The following is an 18,091-nucleotide window of genomic DNA, read 5'->3' as shown; positions in this document are numbered from 1 at the left end:
GTGCTCACTTGGATGTGGGGCAGCATCCACTCGATAGACTGAAGTGTTAGTGAGACATCTTGAGGGTTTTCTGCAGCGGCGACAATTGCATTAATGTGCGTGTTGGCTAGAAGCAGTACGAGCTCTTGTTTCGAATTAATGATTATATGCTTGTAGTCCTCAGCGAATCCAAGAAGCATGGACAGAGGAACACAAACTTCGAACTTCCCTTCGGCATAAACCGGAAGCTTATATTCATCCTCGAGAGCCCAACCGGCCATCTTTGCAGCAGACAGTTCATTTGGCGTGAGCGAAAGGTAATTTTTCATAGCAGATGTTATGCCTACATCTCTCGTCTGGTCTACCTCGACACCATTGAGTACATAAGTAATGCGCTCGATTAGGTGAAGAATACCATTGCAGGATATTGATGTCGTTGTCGGGTGCGTACCATCCGCTTTTGTAAGCGTGCCGCTTATACGTAGAAATGACTGCGAAGGTAAAGTACAAATATCTTGGTGCTGTACAGCAATGCGTACTTCCGATGGTAGTGCGTACGGTCCGAGCAGGAAAGGCTGGTACTCGTGCAATTCCATTTTCGTAATGCTGTCTTCAAAAATGACCGGATCTTCCACGTTGAGGATTTCGTCTTCCATGTTTATTCGGCACTTGTCCAATACTGAGAAGATACTTTATGTTGTCAGGTGTTAATGCACCGATGTCTGGTAGAGAACTGTTCTTATTCACGACAATACGATTTCTTTTATAACTTTTCTTAATCACGATAATACGATTTCTTTTATAACTGTTCGGTGTAACGAACTTTATTCCTATCGCTTCAAGTGCAGACGTAATGTAATTTCTTCGTCTTGAAAATTCACCAATCGTCCTCGCTGGTCAACGATTCTGACGACGACTTCGTGTGCGCACTTCACGACGACTGGAACGTAAATGATACTTTGCGGTACTTTGACCAGTTTATATCCTGGCGGGACCATCGGCGAAAACTCGTGCAGCATGATGCTTAGTCTTCCGTTGAGATACGTTCCACTTGCCAAATTACAGTTTATTCTTATGACATTCACCGGCAAAATGTTTACTGCGCGCGTAGATTCGTACGTTCTTCCCGTATCATAAACCTTTGATTCGAATCCGAGCATCGTACCTATGGTGCCAGGTTTCGTAAAGTCGACATTTTCACTGCATGTTAGAATGCTTTTTTGAGTGTTTGGATTTCCACGCAGTTGAAAGTCTACATCCTGTGGTAACATATTCCTGATGTAATTTGCAATGTCGTCAATTTCGTAAGAGCCAACAGGTAACTGTATTTCATGAGCGGCCCCATCGCTTATCAGGAAGCAGATCTTGCAGTTTTCCTCGTCGATATTAGGTATGGCATTATACGTTTGAAAATCTACGAGTCCGATACACCATTCTCCGTCTAAATCCAGAGGCGGGAAATGAACCGCCCGCAGCTCAGATGCGTGACCTGTCAAGGTAAGTGTTATCGACATGACTAATAAATTATCATCACTGCACAACCTTTAAGTAGCAATTTTTATTTGTCAGCTAATTTTTGTTTGTTAAAAAGCGAAGACACAAGTGTCCGCAATTAGTTTGATTAGGCTTCTGTTCCGTTTCGTAATTGTAAAACAACGTAGTGGACCGGCCCAGGTACAACCTAAGTTCTGGCGGAGGTCGTAAATTTCCAAAACTGTCGTAGTAAGTAGCTTTTTTTCCAGACTTTATGTACGCCACCCAGTGCGTGCCTCGACCCGCCGACGTGTCTAAATTAATTATGGCGCACTCACGTGTCTTTGGCTTGCTGGGCAAAGTATCTCGCATAAACACACCGCGGAAATTTGGTATTTTCAGTTTGCGTGCGTACTTTATTAAATCTACGTTGGTGAGCGGTCGTTTCGGTAGGGAACTTAGGATTTTTTCATTCGTTTCTTTTTCATGCCTCGTCCTGTCTTGTGAGGTTGCAAGTAGAGTCCTGCGCCGTTTATTTTACCGATGGCAATGGCTTCCATGCTGGCATTGTGTCGCTGTGCTTCTTTTAACTGCTTGCGCTCATTCTTCGTAGTGTTGACTGCCCGCACTATACCGCTCGTTGCACCGATGAGGCCGCCTAGAGCATCCAATGCAGGCAAAAGCAAAGGAAGAAATCCTCCTATAATCTTCTTGTCGAGAGTCTGTAATTTTTGCTTGGCTTTTTGCACGCCTGCACCAGTCTTGCGTTTGGTCTTGCGTGAGTTAGTCTTTGACTTGATGTAGCTGGTTCGACGAGCACCCAGTCCTAATTTCGCCTTTGCCTTCATGATTTTGGAAACGCCCCACGCTGCGATTTTCTCTCCTAGTCCCGCGTTCGACGATTTACTTATATCTTCGGCTTCCTGTGCCAATATCTCGTCGGACCGGTGCCTGGATTCCAGATCCTTACTTAATGAATATGCGATATCGTGCTGCTTGCACTTTTCGTCCAGAGAATTAATGCCCACGTCACCGCGAGCTAACCTTTACGCTAGTTTCGTGCCGGGGCCGCAGAATCTGTAGCCGGGAATGTGTAGCTCGAATGGCAGATTGTTTATCAGCGAGTTCACGAGTCCTGCACCGATGTGTTTTTTGTTCTTACCTCTTCGAGTCATTACGCACAACTGACCAGAAAGTATAAATGTGTTTGATTTTATACAATTACTTTAGTACAATGCAGGTCGTCAAGCAAGACGTGTGTTTGCCCGTACGCATTACGCAAGACGATGTATTTAGTGCGCGTGAATCATGACATGGCTTACTGTTGCCTTCCGCCGTACGTTGCATCATAGCAGGACCGTCAAACTGCGGTAAAACGTGCGTTTTACTGAGTTTACTGGAGGAGCCAAACGGTCTTCGGTTCGAGAACGTTTACTTGTATTCCAAGTCGTTGCAACAGCCAAAGTACCAGCGCCTAGCAACTGTTCTACGATCTGTGGATGGTCTGGAGTATTTTCCGTTTAGCGATAATACCGATGTTGTACCCCCAAGCGAAGCAAAAGCCAATTCCGTGTTTGTTTTCGACGATGTAATGTGCGAGAAACAAGGCATAATACAAGAGTACTTTTCCATGGGCAGACACGCCAAGGTAGACTGCGTTTACCTGTGTCAGACGTACAGTCGTATTCCAAAACATCTCCTACGAGACAACGCAAATGTCATAGTTTTGTTTCGCATGGACGAACTTAATTTACGCCACGCTTACGACGATCACGTAAACACCGACATGACGTTTCAGGAATTCAAAGACATGTGCTCCTTGTGTTGGAAAGAAGAACACGGATTCCTAGTTATAGTCAAAGACTGGCCGCTATATAAGGGCAGGTACATACGAGGTTTCGATCAGTTTATTGCCAAACATGAGTCATAGCATTTCTAAATTCGGCCGTAGCAGTCGAGACTTAGGTACTGCTCTCAAGTCTCATGACAACGTTATCCGCAAATACATTTCGCTACTGGCTCAAAAAGTAGACGGGGTGAAAAAGGAATTACTTGAGTACCTCGTAGCCATAGACCAGTGCGTGGAAGCTTCGGATTCTCGCATTCGCGACATGATCGAAGTATCGAATGCACAAAGACGTGACGATCTGAGGATTTTTCAAAGTAGTCTGAAAGCATCACTATCTCAATCGTCAACAAATTCAGATTTGGCCAAACACAAGAAATAAGTTTCTGCGAACGAATAAAAAAGTATATAAGGAGGTCTTGCAATAAGTTTTCAGCCAGTACAATGTCGGACCTGGCCAGTGACCTTCATCGAGCTATACAGTCTGTTCGCGAAAAATATTTACTTGCTAGACGAACCAGACTTGCACGTGAGATGGAAAATGAGGAGATATTTAAACCAATCACTAGTCGTCTCGACGAACTTAAAACAAGGAAGAACCAGCCTTCATTGTGAAGACAGAAGTTGAAGATGAAATGCCGACTGTAAAGAAGAGAAAGTATGAACCAGATCCAGAAGAAGAGGACTTAACAAGTACAGAGTCCATGCACAAGAAAAAAATACCGAAAAAGGGACATCAAGTTAATGCAATGGTCCGACCATACCTGATATCGTTTACGAGCCGGAATAATGACACGACCTACGGAGTGTACAGAAAACATAATAAGTGGTTCCTCGGTGCTAAAGAAATAGACTTTCTACCAGGAAACATCGTGCGCGTAGCAGAGTTCAAAACGCGCGGGACTCCGGGTCTGTACGAATTGCTGTTTCGCAGGGAACCTAAAGGATATTCTCACAACGACTTACAAGAGTACAAAAAACTGCTAGAGCTAACCAATGCACATTTTCGCGATAACGATCCAGATATTGGTGTATATAAAGACGAAGATCATGAAAAAATGGACATTCTCGCTAATCTCTTCAGTGAACTAACAAGACACGGAGAAGGTTTAAAAAAGCTAGAAAGTGGTCAGATATTTGACTATGTATATTGGGACGTCCCTAATGAATTAGTTGATCGCCTTAGAATTCTACATGCTTCGCTTAGTGTAGGAAACTATTCGCACATCAACGAAATAGTCTCCATACTTGAAGAACTGAAGGAAGCCGGCTACATACAATGAGTCGAACCGGAATCGCTCGCGAACTTCATGCTCCTGCTAGACGAAAATACCTTCGTCGCAAAGTCATAGTTCGTGGAATTGACGATTTATTCCAGGCGGACCTTGTTGAGATGATACCGTATTCCCGATTGAATAAAGGTTTCAAGTACATGTTAAAAGTCATCGATGTTTAAAGCAAGTTCGCTTGGGCTAGACCTGTAAAATCAAAGACTGCAACTGACGTAGCCAAGGCCATGAACAATATTTTGCGTGATGGACGTGTACCGTCGCACCTGCAAACGGACCTCGGGAAAGAATTCTACAATGCAACCTTCAAGGCTTTAATGAAGAAGTATGGCATCAAACACTACTCTACATTTAGTAACGTCAAGGCCTCCGTTGTCGAAAGGTTTAACAGAACTTTGCGTTCCAAGATGTGGCGACAGTTCACGGCTAACGGAAATTACAAGTGGCTTGACATCTTGCCGAAACTAATAAGCGAGTATAATTCCACGGTGCATTCTACCACGAAAATGAAGCCAAAGGACGTAACGGACAATCGCCTGCTTCAAACAGTGTTTTCCAACACGAAGAAGAAAGATCCACGAAAGCGTAAAGCTAACGTCGGTGACATTGTGCGAATCTCCAAGCAGAAAGGTATCTTCGAGAAAGGTTTCACTGCGAACTGGAGTCCCGAACGTTTCCGTGTGACACATGTTCGTGAATCAGAGCCTAGGACCTACTACCTCGAAGATTTGGACCATAAACCTATCCATGGCGGATTCTATGCCGAAGAGATTCAGCCTACGTTGTATCCCGATACGTACTTGGTGGAGAAGATTATAAAACGAAGAAATGGACTGTCCTACGTCAAGTGGTGGGGCTTTCCACCTCGCTTTAATTCGTGGGTGGCTGATGCGGAAATCGAGAAATCCACAAAACTTTAGTAATTTGTCAGTGTTTTTTTTGTACTTGCAGTAGTGTAGTATGTATGTAATAAAAGTTTTTTTAAAAGAACTTGTGGTGTTTTATTTCTCGAACCTTACACTTTTTTAGTATTTTTTAAGAATATTAAAGTTGTTTTGTATCGTCCAGGGATCAAACCAAGGACCTAAGTCGATCTAATCAAACAGAATTCGAATAAGTTAATTTTTTGATGAATTTTGGAATTTTTCCCGAATTTCTAGCTAAATAATTACGTATTTTCAAGATGGCGTCCTAATTTCAAGATGGCGGACGTGGCGTCATGCTCACTGACGAAATATATGCTTTGAAAAAAAAAGTGGTGGGAGTCAGTCTGCCAGCACCCACCACGGGGGAAGGATCGGTCACCATTTTTAATTTTTTTTGCCCTCACCTGGTTCGAACCGAGGACTCCGAACTTCGTGTCGTAAATGTTTGTTTTTTATAAAAAATTTATTAAAATTATATTATTTAATTTTTTTATAATTTTAAAAAAAATTCGTTAAAATCGGATAATAAATTTAAAGATGACGGGCGTAACGGAAATTGCAACGGTGGCGACATAATCCAAGATGGCGGTCATGGTATCCTTATTCCTAGAAATGGCTTAACTGAGGCTTGAGTTAAGGATGCTTAAGCCAGTTTTAGGAATTTTCAGCCGCTGGGATTTTTAAGGACTAAAAACGGGAATTTTTCCCTCGAAACGGGAAATTTTTCCCTCGAAAAGAGAAATTATTAATATGTGGAATTTTTTGAGATTTTTCGGCGGAACTTTTTTCCACAGAAATGGAAATTTTGGCGATTTTTGAAGAATTTTGGGCAAATTTTGCCCAATTTTGGACAATTTTGGCGATTTTTGAGGATCAAATTCAAGGTCACAACCATCCAAGATGGCCGCCGTGACGTCACAATCCAAGATGGCGGACCGACAATCTTCAATCCACCGCCTGGCGCCTGTTTCCGGAGCCCCCAAAGTATACTACTAACCACTTTCAAACACATCTACATTTTCAGAAAATTCATACAAATTGTTATTTCTGACTCGTTTAACATTAGGTTGAGGTAAAATACTAACAATATGTTGGACACATATAGTATGTCCTTTTCATCAATTAGAAAAAGCTTTCCAGATTGTTTACTTATCGCATACACACCACCTTTACTACTACATTATCTTCAACATTACTTTTGTATATTGCAGCATATCTATATTAAGTAGGTTTGGTACTTTTTCTCCCTGTAGTTGTTTCAAATTCAACTAAAAAAAATGTTCCAACAGTCACTCCATGAACGAATGGTTTCATTCCTACCACCGGCACATCGGTTTCATTTGTACAACTTGCTACACCATCTTGTTTTTCAGGGTCACTATCAGAATATCTGAAAACAGTAGAAACTTTTAACTTTAATACTTCTGTAAAGACTAAGTGGGTGGACTTTTGAAAAGAAGGTTTAAAAACTAAACTTATTTGCTTTTAGCTTTTAAAAAATTGTTAGACTGCACTTTTGGAATCTTCCTCACTAACGTCGAGCGCTCATCTAGCATCACCATATTTGCACTATAAGTAGGTGATACTCTCGGTATTGCTTTTTCAGTAAATTTAACAAAATCTGAGGCGGAATTGATTACTATACTCATCTTTGTTTTACTGCATTCCAAACTGATCGCTTATTTAATCCACCAATCCCATCCACGACAACCTTACCGTGGGATGTAGCAAAAAAAAAAAAAAAAACATTCTCCATCAACACCAAAGTCTTCAGACATAAAACACAGATTGGACAGTGAGCACATATTTTTGGAATTGACCAACAAATCCGCCAAAAAAAGATTTTTACATTTGTCAATCTGTAAAATTCTTACTTAGGTTCTTCAATTATGGCTTTTAAGCATGCATATATTGAGTATTTTTCGTGGGTTAAGTGATTAGAAACCACGGCCAAAGAACGTAACTTGCCTTGATTTTGTAGCTCATTGTCAGCTTCTTATATGGTTAATTTTGCTTCAAAAACCTTAGGCCGGCTAGAGCAGTGATTTTTCCAATGCTTCCAGGAAATCTCACACAACATGTTTAAGTTTTCTTCAATTAGGGTGTGCAAATTAAGTACAAACGTTTTGCTTTCAACATTCATACATTTTTAATTTTCCAAATCACAACAAGTAAGGCTTAAAATATCAGAATGCGCGGAAGGGAAGATAATGTCTTACCTACTTATGGCTTCAATCAGGAAACTGAAGTTAGCGTGGTATTTGCAAACTCAATCAATGTGTGGCATTTGAGATGCTAAGTCAATATTTGTAGGCCTTATTTCATAAAATTTCGATTTCCTAATTTCAACTGTTGGGTTATCAAACTTAAAAAAAGACATAGGCCACTTGGACTGTCATATTCATATGCCGCTTTTGGATTGTGATTCTTTTTCCACTTGTTGGATCTTTAATAGATTTGTCATCCCTAATTCCCGGTGCCTGCCTGCTAATATCATCTGCATTATAAAACTTATGGACGTTTCAGATATTATCTTGTGAGATAAAACGTTTGGTGTTCTGTTTAGGGCTTTTATAAAATAGTTTTTTTGCGGCTTGAGATGAACTCTCATTCACAAGCTTTCGTAACACGGCTGTTCTTTTCCGTGGACTGACTGGCAACACACTTTTAACTTTGGTAACAGCCTTTTCAAGAGATTGTTGGCATTTAAATGATCCAATCTCTGAAATAGTAGTGTCGCCATTTGACATAGATTCTTTTTCTTTCATATTTTATGTGTAGGCCTACTTTCTTTTGCGCTCAGTTTCTTTTTATCTGTAATCCATAAGCTATTTTGTGAACAAATTCTTTACCAACCTCATCTTTTCTTCCCTCTCCTTTTCTCCAGCCCTCTATTTTTCTTTGAAGCTTTCGCATTTTTTTAAAATCTTGATTTAGTTTTTCACGGAGCTTTCTCATACGTTATGCAGTCTTCCCCATTTCTAAAAAAAAAAAAAAAAAAAACCCTCTGTAATTACAATAGGTAAATGAAAGTTAGGACTATTACTAGTCCATCTAGATTATATGTGTTGAAATTAACATATGCCTAATCAAGAACTCAAGGAACACTTGAGGTTTAAATTAAGTTGAAAACTGTCACGAGCAGGACAGAATAATAAATATACAAATCTCATGGTGTTTACATTAAGTAACTGTATTTTATTGATAGGTGTATTATACTCTAATAAATACTCCTATAAGAAATCAAACACAACCTATAAATTAGTTTTATCACAAAATATTTTTTTCCCCTTTTGCTGGCACGGGTGGAACACTTAAACGATACCCCATTCAATAATTAAACTAAAACTGAAATTACGTACCTATTTAATATTGTTCAAGTCCAATGTGTAAACAAACATTTTACTGTAATAATATACCAACGATGACAACCACAATACTTTTTTTATCTTTAAAAATAATGCCAACCTAAAAAACAAAATTAAGGTACACTTATTAGAAAAGTGATACTGAAACTTCAAGTAAAAATTTCTCACAAAAGAATATCAATTTTCTTTTAAATATAGAACTTTAATATGTTTAAGTAATGAAACTATAAGTAAAATATGTAATTTAATAAATATATTTTTATCAGGCTCATTCTTTATGGAAAGGCCTATATATATTTTTTCTACATGTATAAAGTTTTGGTTTGCAAAATTCGTCTGTGAAATATTTGAAAGTGTTCACGCACAGTGATTTTCCGCAACATTAATTTTGGATTAAACATTTTGATTAAAAGAATCTTGTTTGCATTTTTGGCTATCGCATGTGTGCAGCATATCTAATGGCCAGATGTATTTTATAGATAACAATTATTTGGTTTTATTTGTTGCAAGGGTAAAATAACGCGATGCAGTCCCCCCACGCGCTATCGTGACTCAAGCATCAGACGGGAGACAGGCTACGTCATGGCAGGCAGGTAGATATTAGCCACCCTTACCGGGGAGGCCACCCTCCTAACGAGATGACAGGCTCGCCTTGCGCCAGGCGCGCGACGGTAATGGCCCGTCCGTCCGCCCGCGCTAATCCCTGCTCGCCCGAGCGCCATTGTTGTCGCCGCGGGCACGTGGCGCCTCCCGCGGCGGTGGCGGCAACTACTCAGCGCCGCTGGCTCACCGCCGTCTCGTGTGACGCTCCGTCAATGAGGAGGGGGGGGGGGGGGGGGGCAACAACCACGGCACACGGGGGAGAACCTCAACCCCCGAGACTGACACCTAGTCTTTTGAAGTAGTTCCGAGATAGTAGCTTTCACAATAGTATGCATCAGCTACTATCAGGCAAACAAACCAGTGAAATAAATTGATTTTAATTCGGTAGTGACATATTTTGTGGTGTGGCATACCAGAAATTTTATATCTCCTACTCATTCATAGTGAACATTTTTTTGTTGGAAAAATTTATTATGTGTTTTTTGCACGCTTTCGATATCTTTTATTAAACAATTAGTCAAATAGTTAAATTAACAGTTTGAATCTCCCCACCAGTTTTTTTTTTTGCTAGTAGTTATGAGCCCAGTTAATACGAGGGTTATTTTTTTTCAACCTCCGATCGGCTGTAATAAAAAAAAGGGAATGAATTGGGAAATTATTTTAATGTCAAAAGAAACGTACATCTTTACTCTATTTTTACACATAAACACCGTGCAGATTGAGGTATTTGGCGTAACGATGCACCAGCTTTCCAATACCCTCTGCATAAATTGATGCCTCCAGCCTATTCAGCCACGTTTTAACAGTGCTCTGCAGTTCATCATTGGTGTTGAGCCACTTTTTCAACGTAGGTGATAGTCACTCGGTGCCAAATCCGGACTGTAAGGAGGGTGATCAAACACAACCGAGGTGTGAGTTGGCCGCTCCACATGGTTGGTGGAAGGGGGTAAACACTACGAGACGTGTCGATTCGTGTACGAGCGATTAGGGTATCGATTAATGGGCATGCCATGGAGAAATGAAACTGTAATCACACTGCAGGGCACTGTTAAAACGTGGCTGAATAGGCAGAAGGCATAGTTTTATGCAGAGGGTATTGGAAAGCTGGTGCATCGGTACGACAAATGACAATCTGCATGGTGATTATGTGGAAAAATAGAGTAAAGCTGTACGTTTCTTTTGACATTAAAATAATTTCCCAATTCATTCCCGGTTTTTTTATTACAGCTGATCGGAGGTTGAAAAAAAAAATAACCCTCGTAGATAGCGCTACATGTCGCGTGTTTGGAACTACGCGTGAGTTGCATTCAGAAAAACATTCATTTATTTATTTATTGTGAATATTAAACATAGTTTCAGTTTTCACTGTTGGAGTCGCACTTCTATGTTCGGTACTACGTGTGAGTTGCATTCAGAAAAAAAACATTTATTTACAGTGAATATTAGTAATCGAGATTGTGTTTATAATCTTATTATGTGTATTTATGTAAATGCTTATTTGATTTTCATTATTAAGTAATATTGATCTCGATTGTTTTACTAAATTAAAATTTTTTTTATAAATATGTTTATATTAATATTGAATGCTGATTAATTAATTAACTTTTGATTCAAAAATATTAAAATAGTTTAGTGTCTTAAATCAAAAAGTATAACTTCTAACGCGCATTTATAAGTGCACACGCCTTTTTTTTTTTTTTTTGTGGCACGGGTAGAAACAGCAAATTTCCAGTAACGCGATATTTAGCCTTCGCGTAGGGATTCCAGCAGCGCTTCGTCCGACCAAGACGCCCGCGCCAGAGAACAGACATTCCTGGGCGTTTACTGTGGCTTCAGATAGTTGCTTTACATTTTTTGCTAAGTAGTGGTAATTTTGTGGACATTTATTTAATGCCACCTTCATCAACCTAATACGCGTTTTCTTCTTTTCTAGTTTTTATTGAACTGTATGCTTAATTACAAATACAGTACAGAACCTTATTGGATATTAGGACGGAGGAATCAGAAAAATTTTTAAGTAGTTGCTAATCTGAGACAGTAATAATTGCTATTGAGATATTATTGAGACTAAAGTACAACACTCGTGAATCGCCAAACTTGTTTAACGTACAGAAAAAAGATATTGCGATAGTTAAAGACACTATTGTAGCCTATATTTTTCAATGTTAAAATGTTGTAATTAGTTATTTTGTTAAATTATGCTTAGTTTATATTAAAAAATAAAAAAGAACTGCGCAATTTAGGAAGGGTTTTTAACTAAAATCGCATGACTTGTGTCAAATTTCTCAAGTAAATAAATAATTTGGGAAAATGTACAACTCCCCGAAATATGTCGTCGTGGTTTCGGAGCACTAGCTTCGGAGCTGCTATAATATTCTAGCGGCTCGCTATCCAGATCCTCCCCTCCCTCCGCCGCAGTCGCAGCCCCTCCCAGACCTCGAACACTCTCCCTTCGTCATGCGACCACCTATACGGCGCCCCGTGACTGATGTACGACCTGGCGGGGCCGTGCTAACAAGCTGCCCGCCCGCCTTATTTATCTGCGGGAGGGACACGACCCCCCTCTCCCCCCTGCTAGTCGGCCGGATTTATGGCGCGTGTAATGGGAGCCCGTGCTAGGGCCCCGCGAAGAAGCGCGGCCCCGTGGAAACAGCGCTCCAACACCCACCTTTAACACCTACTTCTCCCCACCCTGCTCCTGCCTTCTCGCCCTTCTCGGCCAGACAGAGAGAGAGAGAGAGAGAGAGAGAGAGAGAGAGAGACCTAAACGGTTTCATAATGCTCGTGTTTTACCTCGCCTCTCCCCCCCCCCCCGCCCCTCATCGGTTATGCGTGTCCAGATGTTTATCCCGCTATCACCACACGCACGGAGAGCCACACGCATGCGCGGGTGGCACGGAGAGTGTGCTGTAATGCTGTTTGGTGAGGGGAGGGGAGGGGGGAAGCAGAATGCCCACTTGTATATTGTAATGACACCCGGGTTGTTGAGATCGAGAAGAGGCGCGGTTGGTGGTTCCTCGGGATGTCGATGGTTGGGGGGGGGGGGGGGGGGGGGGAGTGGTCCGGCGGAGGAACGGCAAAGCCGTGTAGTTATTTCATTCTTCCTCTTTATTTTTATTTTTTTATTTTGTTACGTTGGTGTTGTTCTCGGCGGGACCCCCGGAGACCTCCCCGCGGCGGGCCGGGGCGCGAGGGAGAATGATTAATGCGGTGCCAGGGTGTGAAGTATGGACGAGGCCGACTGTAAACAAGTCCTGCTGGGTCGCTGGAGCGCGCGATGGAAGGGCTCCGAGGACCGGCACCGAGGCTCGGTCCTGGAAGCCTGGAGTCGCGTGTAAACAGATTCAACAGGTAAACAAGTCAATAAACCACTGTTTCACTTTCCAGTGAATGTTTCATTTCGCTTACGTTACTTACAAATTAACATCACACAAATTAAATATTTCTAAATGGTCTTATTAAAATAGAATCAAAAATCAGGTTTAAAAAAAAAACGTTATTATAAATATTAAAAATTTTATACAAACAAATCTTTCATTACTCTCCAGTGATGTGTAAACATCTAACCTCGGTAACGAACAAATTCATCTGTTCTTTTGTTTTTCATGTTGCAAATAAACTTATAAGTCAAAACATGGACATTAAATTTAACTCAGACTGTATATGATTTTACATTCTTTACATACAAGCTAAAAAAAACGAGGACTGAAGGAAAACATCAGTATTTAACAGTTTTACATAGAATTGGTAACCACACTCCTTAAGATTATAAGTTTACTGTTGCTAACATATAACATTTCAACCTGAATTGAACATTTATACATCTATTGTATACATATATACGCACATTTCGTAGGCCAGGCATACTTTACACAAAATATTATATGTTCCATTCATAATGTTAAACAAAACATCACAGTGAAGAACAATACATAAATACATCAAAATGTATATAAATTGGATGAAGTAATTGTACATCTAATTCAGAGCTCGTCTTATTAGTGTTCATTAATTACTAAAATTGACAAAAATTTGATTTATTTAAAGAAATGTCATCAGCAAACATATTTTAACTTACTTAACTTTATTTTGTACACTGAAACATTCTAGTCACTACTGATTGTGAAAATAATTTATCTAAGGCTATACGATAACATATATTCATTTATTTTATTCAAAACATGCTACTTAAGTGAAAAAGATTATATAATATAAATACAATTCAATTGGTTGTCTAACTTGATGCATAAAATTAACAAGTTAAGGTTCTTTGATCTTCCTGTTTAAATACTAAACATAAATTTCTCAGTACCTACGTAGTTTATTATAAGAACAGTTACTCAAAATTTAAATTATCTATGGCTAATTATAGTATGTTAGGTCACTAACATGTACTTGCTGCCTAAAATTTTAACTGCTTGCAGCACTCAATGTTTTCGTTAAAGGTTTGCACATTTTGCAAGATAATGTAATGATGTTTCTATTTTAGGAAACTTAACTAAAATATTTGTTAAACTCAACTTATGGCCCACAATTCAAAACACATCTCACGTTTTGTTTTAACTGGTTCACATGTTTCACAAACAAGCAAGAATACCGTAGATAAAGCCAAAAGCGAGAATTGTGCAAAACTCGGAAAACATAAAAAACATATAATTGTTGCCAATACCACTAATTTAAAAACATAAGCTCTGTCAGTTTGCTTGGTTTTTTTACACTAGGTTGGCAAATAACATATTTTCTACTTATAATAAAAATAAATTATATAAAAACAATCACGTTGTAAATATGTGAATAAATGTATATATGTACACACATATAAATACATGTTTATGTTTGTTTTTTTAAACAAATATATAATTTTATTCCGAGCTCGATGATATTTTGGGCATTTGACTTTCGAAACAAGAGAATTATCACGGTATACATAATACTTCTAAACACCAACACCATCTCACTTTCCGACCCCAATCCCATATCTTAAAACTAAATTTTGGTACTTCTTGGTGAAATTTTGCACAACTTACGTTCCAATTAAGAGGAATATTACCGTTTCCATCTGATTAAGAAAAGGAAGATCACTGTCTACATATGCTACGCTACGACCTTCGTTGTTGGACTGTCGGCTGTCAGTTGTTTCAGTAACAGGTTTGCTGTCTCATGGTGTTTTTAGTGTTACATTATTAAAAAATCCCTTTCAGCTCAGCTTACCGGCGAAGGTAACTTACGAAGTTCCTATTTATTTTGGTACGTGATTAAAAATATTGCAACATTCTATACTTTTTATATACACAACATCCTAAATGTTCTGCAATATTACTCAAGTATCCGTTAAACATTTTTTTGACATTCTATGCAGGCAAAATTTTTACAATGTTTTATATTGAATATGTCTAGCATTTTCGTATACTTTTTAGACTATACCGTTGCGATTTAATGTGGGGGAAATGGGTTCGTAAGGGATAGCCCAATTAATTTTTTTTACTGTTTTAATAATTATTAATGTTACAATACTAATAAGTAATTTTAACTAAAACAAATTTACAATCATCAGTCACTGGCACTTAAAAATGTTTATCCTCAAGTCACTCAATATCTGTCAAGTTCCGCAGTCCGCACTCCTCACTGGAGCTAGGCTCAACAGTGGTTCGTCCCTTACCTCGTGCCTGTCCACACTCACTGTCTCGCGCCACTCAGTCCCGCACTCTCACGATCCCGTCGCTCCTCGTCGCACCACTCTCGAAGGGGTCTCTCACCTTCTTCGCCGATGTTGCACTGCCATTCACTCGCGGAACTCTCCGAACTCTCGGAACTCGCTTTGAATTGTCGCGGCACTCCCGCAGAGGCCGGCATCGCTGCTTTAAGTACCTGTCGCACCCGTCTCGAACCGACGAGAGCGGCTGTGACGTGTCGCGTCATCCTGGGCTGACCCGACGCCCGAAAGGTCCAGAAAGGCCACTCCGCGCGGCAGCTCGCGGAATTCCCAAGTGCACTCAGCGATAGACAACATCGCCGAGGAAGGAACGATGCACTGTGATGTGCAGGGGGGAGGGAATAACGTCGACCCTTGTAATCCGGCCAGGCGCGCGTGGCATGCCTTACATCAGTAGACGGCACGTGACACGCTACATGACGCCAGTGGCCGTGCAGGGCCGCCAGACAGCTCTGAACCTGGCATCGTGCTCTGGTCTCTCGCGTTCGTAACAATAATCAGCAATAAAGACAGGCCGTGAGCTTGAAGTTTACCTCTCTCAGTTAGATAGGTTATGCACTGTTCTGCTAGTAAATGGGTACTGCTGTATATAACATACTAACATACACCTTTTTGTCCTAAAAGCAAACAATTAATACACTTTATTTGTCATTTGCGCTTATTTTAATAGTTACTAAAAAATATTTTAGGCAAAGAATTTCGGAAAAACGTTTTGAACTGTTGTGATACTGGGCTTACAATTACAATTATTTATTTTTTTTCTTCAACCCATAATTTTTCTATCATTTTCCATCCTCATAAAATTTTTTCGTCGTATAATAATATTGTTACGAGGCTGCTAGAGACATGCCTGGCTAACCACGCCAGCGCGCCGGGATTTCCAGCACCTTCTGGAGTGGTGTTAACCAGGTAGCGTTTGTCCCTCACCCTCTCACTTACCACTAAAAGGACTTTGCATTAGCGGCGACAGACTAAAAATACCCCCTTCCCTCCCCCAGTGCTTTCCCACTGTGTCCAGTAGCCTCTATGTCTCTTTAGATATTTCGACAAGTTTCAAGAGCCCTGTCGTTTTAAGAGGTATAACAAGGACGCTGCTGTTCTCGCACATTCGATTCTTAATGCTGGGGATTTAAAAAACGCGACACTTCTGAGGGCTGCGATAACTTTCCATGGGCCGAACCCAGAAGTATAAAAGCCAGGGGCCGTATTGCTAAGAGCAGTGAAGGTAATAAGGTAAGTGACCCCTTGGCGAGCGATAATGGGTGACGGGAACACGACGCGGCGCACGAGTAAGTGGTGCGAGGCAGTTTGTTGCGTGGTAACAGACGAGTAATAGATAGAACCACTTTCGAGCCAAGCCTCAGTTGGGAAAGTTAGTTGTGAACATATTGAAAGTGTGGATTTTTTTCGGACAGTCATTTAGATTGTTGTTATTTTAGAAAGAGCGTAATTATTAGTTAGTAAATAACTATCAAAACTGTTAATCTTTACTATCCTTTCCTGACGTGTGTTTTCCAATTATACCAAAATGTTAACTTTTTTTAATATAAAGAAGAGAGTTTACAATTACTATTTAAACAAATATAATATTAAGCCAAATAAGAGAGTTATGCATTATTTTTCCATCAATTACTACAATGTATCCATTGTATTAATAAATAGTTGTATAAAACATCGTTTTGAACAAAATTTTAAGAAAATATTTAGAAATATTGCAATCAGCTTTAATGAATTTGGTAGAGTCGCTCCTATATCTTTTGAACCTCAATCTACTATTTTTGCCACTCCCTTGTGTTAAGGGGTCTTTTCAAAAACTGTTCAGACAAATGTTTTAGATAATATTTAGAAGTTATACAGCAATTTAAAACTAATTTGTTAGTGTACATACTAAAGGAGTGATGGACTTTTTGTCCTTCTATCCGTTTATTTTTCTTCGCTTTTTGTTGTTATAACTGACATCATGGGCGTAGATCCCGGGGGGGCCAGGGGGGCCCGGGCCCCCCCTGGAATTAATGGGCCCCTCCTTGGGGGGGCCCACTTCGTGATTTTAAAGTAAATGGTGCACACAACATATATATATCAGATTATTATTTACAACGACGACAGACACTTTGACGTGCTTTACATTCCTACATTCGAGTTCCGTAGTTATTTCCCCTTACCCCTTCTGCGAAAGTCATGGTATGGAGTTTTCCAGTGAGAACTTTGAAACCCTTAATTCCTAGAAACCGTTCATTCCAAAGGACGAAGCTAGGGTAGGGTTCCGTTTGCATTTCCTCCCCATTGTTACCCACACTACCTTGTCCTCTGAAACGACAGTATTATAGGTTTCAGGTAGTCTGTTTTTAAAGTGGTTTTGCTCTCGTGTGCGCCAGTCTTCTGCTTTCTTGGCAAACATCAACATGGATAAGTTCGTGACGCGGAAGAAAAGGAAAACAGAATCTGATTCTCACCTGGTAAGCTTGATTGTTTTATAAGTAGTGACTATTATTTAGGTAATATATTTTATTTAAGTGATTATGTAACGTTATTTTTTCCAGTAAATAAACAACTTAATACTTTAACAGTAATTATAGCAGAATTTAGTTTATTTACGAACTGAACTTATATACCATTTTCTGGAATTTTTTAGCTCATCTCCATTCTGTAAGGCTAGCTGCTAGTACGTTACATGTGAATATATAGGGAATATTTTTTTTTTTCCTCGTCAATATGTAATTTAAAATCACTCCCCTTTTATTATCAAACGATAATTTTCACAATTCATGGCCGATAATCACTTTATAACATTTGTTATTTGATAACTGCAACACTGCACGAGTAAACAGAAGTAAGAGTGAGAAAGAAGTATTTAAACGTTACACATCCGTATTTATGTTAATAAGGAAGCAAAC

This window comes from Bacillus rossius, chromosome 3 (assembly GCF_032445375.1).
Source record: "Bacillus rossius redtenbacheri isolate Brsri chromosome 3, Brsri_v3, whole genome shotgun sequence".
Taxonomy (NCBI): Eukaryota; Metazoa; Arthropoda; class Insecta; order Phasmatodea; family Bacillidae; genus Bacillus; species Bacillus rossius.
Note: the sequence above shows the minus strand (reverse complement) of the source record.